This window comes from Lynx canadensis, chromosome D1, assembly GCF_007474595.2.
Source record: "Lynx canadensis isolate LIC74 chromosome D1, mLynCan4.pri.v2, whole genome shotgun sequence".
Classification (NCBI taxonomy): domain Eukaryota; kingdom Metazoa; phylum Chordata; class Mammalia; order Carnivora; family Felidae; genus Lynx; species Lynx canadensis.
In genome coordinates, this window is record NC_044312.2 from 108318674 (window position 1) to 108324698 (window position 6025).

The following is a 6025-nucleotide window of genomic DNA, read 5'->3' on the forward strand; positions in this document are numbered from 1 at the left end:
GTGAGCGCCGGCCAATGGGAGACGCGACTGGAAGTGAAGGTGGGAGGGCGGAGGCGCGCGGGGGCGGGCCAAACCCTCGGCCAGGAAGTGGGGGGGCGGGTCCCGAAGAGTAAACTCCTGACTGGGCCGGGCCAAGGGGGGTGGTCTCCCCCCGGGGCCGGGAAGGCGACCTAGGTCTCCGCGTGGCCCCAGAGCCAGCCCTACCGGGGCTTTCGCCGGCCCCTAACCTAGGTGGGAGATGCCCGGGGCAGTGCAACTTCCCTCAACCCCCTGGGAAAGGGGGCTGGAGACGCCCGCGACCCCGGAGCCGGATGGGAGTTGTAGTCCCCTCTCTCCCTGGGATGCCGGCCGCGCTGGGCACACACCCTCCCCCAATCCCCTCCGCAAGAGGTAGGGGGGGAACCTCGCTAGTTTCTGATTTCATTTTATTTGTGTCGTTACAGCCGACTAGGGAGGCAAGTAGGCGAGGCAGGGATGGTTACACCCATTTGGCAGATGGACGTACTGAGGCTTGGGAAGGACGAAGGTGAATGGAGAAGCCCTGGAGTGGGGCTGGGCTGGCAACTCCACCACAGGCTTTTTAAGCATAGGCGGGAGCGAGGCCTGCGGCCGGCCTGGAACACAGGGGCCAAGGAGAGGTGGAAGCTGGGCTGGAGGAGGTGGTTGAGGGGAGGGCCTGATTCTATCCAGTGGCATTTCTGATTTCTGCCCAGCTGTCTCCAGCTGGGCTGGACCAGACGCCATGGGACTGTGGGCCTGTCCAAGAGGAGGGATCAAAGGGTGGGGCATTTTAGTGGCTTTAGACAACAAATTCTTCCATTAAAAGATCTCTTTGGGGATTTGCCTCCCCCCTCAGACTGAGACCTCCTGGAGTCCAGACGGTCAGGTTGAGGGAGGAGGCGCCCCGTGAATGTCTCTGGAGCTGAACTGAGCCTCCCTGGCGATACACAGGGGACTTTCTGACTCATCTCCCCTTTGGTCTCCTCGGAGACCTGCCCTGTGGCTTCCCTGTGCCCTGCGTCTGTGAAATGGAGTAGGCTGTCTCACCCAAGTCAGTCAGGTGACAGAAGGGAGGCAGGATTCAAACCCAGATCTGGGGATCTCTTCACTGCCCCTGTCCCCTGGGAGGGAGCAGGGGCTGGTGGTGTTCTGTCACCTGAAGCATTCTGGGCACTCCTCAGGGGGCAGGGCAGGACAGGGCAGGGGTGGGGCCTGCCCCGCTACAGGCCACAGGGGGGCGCCAGAGACCAGAGGAGGGCCAACTGCCCAGGACAGGACCAAGTGCCCATCTCCTAGAGCAGTAGGGGGGAGCGAAAGTGTCCTGGGTGGGAAGATGGGCTACTTCCCGCTGCCGCCCTTGGACACCCTGACTCCCTGACCCCAGGCCGCCACAGCCCCCAGGGGCCAGCAGTCACGGGCCCACTGGGTGAGGCCTCTGGGTCCTGGATCACTCCGCGTGCGACCTCTGGCCCAGTCCCTAAGCCTCTGGGAATGCTGAATTCTCAGGCTATCGTCAGGCCCTTAAGATTCCATCCCCACAGGGGGGACTGGCTGGCTCAGCCCACCTTATGGTGACCCGAATGCCTGGAACTCCTGCCATTAACTGGGGGGGTCCCGGGGGGGTCCCGGCTGTGATGAGCATGCGACTGTTGATCTTGGGGTTGTAAGTTCAAGCCCCACATTGGGTGTAGGGATTGCTTTAAAAAAATAAAAATCTTAGGGTGCCTGGGGGTGCTCAGTCAGTTAAGTGAACTCTTGACTCTTGACTCAGGTCACAATCTCACAGTTTGTGAGTTAGAGCCCCGCATCCAGCTCTGTGCTGACAGCATGCAGCCTGCTTGGGATTCTCCCTGTTCCTTTCTCCCCGCCCCTCCCCTGCTCGCGTTCTCTCTCTTTCTAAAAAATAAATAAATACACTTAAAAAAAAAGAAGAGAAAAGAAAAGAAAAGAAAAGAAAAGAAAGAAGAATGCTTAAAAAAAATAAAAATCTTAAAAAAAAAAAAAGACTCCGTCCCCACATAGCACAGGCAGAGGGGAAACTGAGTCCCACGCAGCAAAAGCGGAGTCCTGCCGAGGCCTGCATGGGGCAGAGCTGGGACTGGCACTCGGCACTCCCAGCCCATCTGGTACCTGATTCTATTTGGTCCTGTATTTGCTTTTGTCACATCCTTGTTCTCAGCCTCAGTTTCCTTGTCTGTAAAAGGGGGTGGGTTGCCCTGCCCACTCCCCTGCAGCTCCAGGGTCAGAAAGCCCCTCAAGGCTCCGTCTGTGCCCGAACTCCCTCTCCAGCCTCCACAAGCATCCCGTCCTCCAGCCCTGACAGTCGCAAGTTCTTGTACGAGGTGCTGCTTTGCCCCAGTAGATCCGGGTCTGTGAGCTTGTGTGAGCCGGACCACCAGGGCCACGGAGACCTTGTCCCAGGGAGCCCTGTGTGGGGGCCAGGATCCTGACCCAGCTCGGCGGGTGCTCAGCGGATGAGTCTGAAGAGGAGACCCCCCCCCCACTTCCCCTCTTCCCACTGCCTTCTTGGTCACTGCTTGCAGGAGGCCCGCCCTGGGGCAGGGGCACCTCTTCCCCTCTGTGAGTCCCTTTGATACTGAAGTGCAGGCACTCTCTCTCACCCAGCCTTGTGGGGCGCAGATCACCTCGATAACACCTTACACTCCTATGGTGTGCCTTCGCATTTCAAAGTGACTGTGGATCTGTTATCTTCACGAGGAGGGGTTATTATTACCCTCCCTTAATCGAGTAATACCTGAGGCTGGGGAGGGGGCAGGGGGTGGTGCCAGATTTCCCTCCTTATCCAGGTTCCAGGCCAGTGCCCGGCTGGGGAAGGGCAGGGCGTAGCGCCCAGATCCCGGGGACAGGGGCGAGGAAAACCGAACTGCAGTGAACTTGACATAGTCTTCTGTGAAGGGCCTTGGATGGTGAGACCCAGGCCTAGCAGGGAAAAGAGGCCGCCCGGGTAAGGAGGCCCCAGGTGAGTGGCAGGGAACCCAGCTTCTTCGACCCCCAGAGCACAGCCCTCTGGGTTTGGGAGGGGACCGGAAGCGAGAGACAGGCTCCAGGGTCTCTGGCATTCACAGCCACATCATGGGCGTCCCAAGCCTGGTCCGTGGCTCCCCTTTCCCCAAGGTTGAGTGAGATTCAGAGGACAACCTGCTCAGGAGGCCGCTCTCGGCAGATGGTCCTGAAGGGCTCGCTAGAGTGGCAGACTGCCCTTGCCCTTGGCCCCGGCAGAAGCAGTGACCCACTCCTTCCCCAAATGAGAGGCTGGCTGTGGGGTCACACAGCCATACCTACTGTTGACTGACATGTGGCCTTGGGCAAGTCCCTCTCCGGGCCACCGTCTGTGCCCAAGGGAGAACTGCCCAGCTTGGGTGTGAGGGGCAAATGGTACACAGAATGGCCACCGATGTCGCTGGAGCACGTCTGATGGGAAGAGAGTGTGGTTGGGGTTGGTGGGGGTGGGGTGGGCAGAGCTCACGGAAAGCCGTGCCGCGCTGCTCGGGCACTCGGGTTCTATTTCACCGTGTGTCTATTGGGATGGCTTTGGGGGAAGGCCTGCTAGAAATGGTGGGGTCGAGGGTCCCCACTCCCCGAGCTAGTCTTGGCAGCCCCACGTGCCCGCTCCCCCGCCCTCCCCAGCACACCAGGGGTGTGTCCTTTGAAGAGTCCAAAGCTCCAAATGGGTGGACATATGGTGATTTCATCATCCTGGTTTTTCCTTCCAAAAACCTTGTCTGTGCTGCTCCAACACGCTATAGGGGCTCCCACGCTCCACGGCGGCTGCAGCCCCACGTGGTTTTATAATTATCAATCCCTCTGGGCGCACAGGAAGCCAGGCCCCGAGCCCCCTTGGCCACCGTCCCTCTGGCCCCTGGGCGCCACCCCGTCTGCGAGCTGCTTCAGGGAAGGGTGGGTCCTGCCTGCTTTGTTCTGGGAGTTGGGTGGGGTGCTAGGCTCCCTGCACCCACTCTTACCACCCTCCCCCCCCCCCATCAACCACGGTGGGTCAATGGAGCTGGTACCCCAGGGGCCCCCGCCTCTGTGAAGCTGGGGTCATCGCATTTGGCGCAGGAAGAAATAGTCTCAAGAGAGGAGAGGCAGAGTTCCAGAAAGTGGCAGAGTGGATTCTAACTGGGACTGTCTGACCCGAGGCCTGACTTCTGTGTGCTTTCTCAGCTGGTGTGTGTTTGTGTCTTACTTATTTATAATTTTTATGTTTATTTTTTGAGAGAGCACGCGTGTGTGTGAGCGAGCAGGGAAGGGGCAGAGAGAGAGAGAGAGGGAGACACAGAATCGGAAGCGGGCTCCAGGCTCGGAGCTGCCAGCACAGAGCCCGACGCGGGGCTCGAACTCACGAACCGCGAGATCCTGATCTGAGCCGAAGTCGGATGCTTAACCGACTGAGCCACCCAAAGGCGTCCTTTATGTTTTATTTTTGAGAGAGAGAGAGGGAGGGAGGGGCAGAGAGAGGGAGAAAGAATCCCAAGCAGGTTCCGCACTGTCAGCACAGAGCCTGACCCGGGGCTGGAACCCACGAACTGTGAGATCATGACCTGAGCAGAGATCAAGAGTCGGACGCTTAACTGACTGAGCCTTCAAGGCCCTGGGCTGGAGTGACAGCATTTAACCTCCAGTGTGGGTTTCTCAAACGCGAGTCTACAGCTCAGATTTGGGGGCACAGCGAGCTGTGAGCTTTTCCTTTTTCAAGGCTACTTTCGGGGGTACCTGGGTGGCTCAGTCGGTTAAGCGTCCGATTCTTGGTTTCAGCTCAGGTCATGACCTGAGATCGTGAGGTACATGAGATCGAGCCCCGAGTCGGGCTCTGCGCTGACAGTGCAGAGCCTGCTTGGGATTCTCGCTCACCTCTCTGCCTCTCCCCTGGGCTCTGTCTCAAAATAAATATTTTTATTTTTTTATTAATTTTTAATGTGTATTTATGAGACAGAGAGAGACAGACATAACATGTGGGGGAGGGGCAGAGAGAGAGAGAGAGAGAGAGAGGGAGACACAGAATCCGAAGCGGGCTCCAGGCTTTGAGCTGTCAGCACAGAGCCCGATGCGGGGCTCGAACTCACGAAATGCAAGATCAAGACCTGAGTCGAAGTCGGATACTTAACCAACTGAGCCCCCCAGGCACCCCAAAATAAACATTTAAAGGCTACTTTCGAGAGCTCGTGCTCTGGAGTTGGGCAGCCTGCGTTTGAGTCCCACACCTCTATGTTTGCTTTCCCAGTCCTCCTGAGTCTCCAGTTCCTGGCTGTGAAATGGGGAATAGTAACCTCCTGGGTCATGAAGGTCAAGGCAAACCTGAGCGGTTAACTGGGGGGCTGGCAACCCCCTGCTCCCTCAGCTACCGGCCATCAGACAGGACGTCCGCCACACGAGCTGCAGCATACAACCTGGCCCTCAAAACCCACGGGGACCTGTTTGTGTCCTGCCTCTGTCACAGATGCGCCGGCCCGGAGCTGTCTCCACCCTGACTGCGCCTAAAACGTCCCAGCTTCCATGGCGCATCAGCTCCCGATTTGTCGCCCTTCCCTCTGCCAGTACCATCAGTCCCCCGGTCTGACGCTGGCCGGCCCCACCCTTCATAATTGTGCTTTTGTCGCCAGTGTGTCTGCTGGGTCTGTCTTCAGAGCGCGGGCTTCACGGTCTCTGAACCACCCCGGGGCTTAGTGTGGGGCTCAGTAAGCCCTTGTCTCCTTGACTCCTCCCAGTGCCTAGAGTCCAAGGCCAGGGAGGGGCCCCGGTTGGAGAAGCGGAGAAGGTCGTAGAAAGCAGGCACCTTCACCCCAGCCCCTTGGGGGCCGGCCTCGTCCTCAGTCACCAGAACTTTCCCTGACTTCTTCACCCCCCATCCTCCCCCCACAAATCAACTCTGCCCACGCAGCCCCCACCTGGCACAAGGAAAGGGGGGTCGTCAGCCCCGTTACAGGCCTCGCCCTATGGGACAAGGACCACCTCTGCACCCTGTCAGGCTTGCCGACCTGTCCCCGCTGGCACCTCGGCCCTCCAG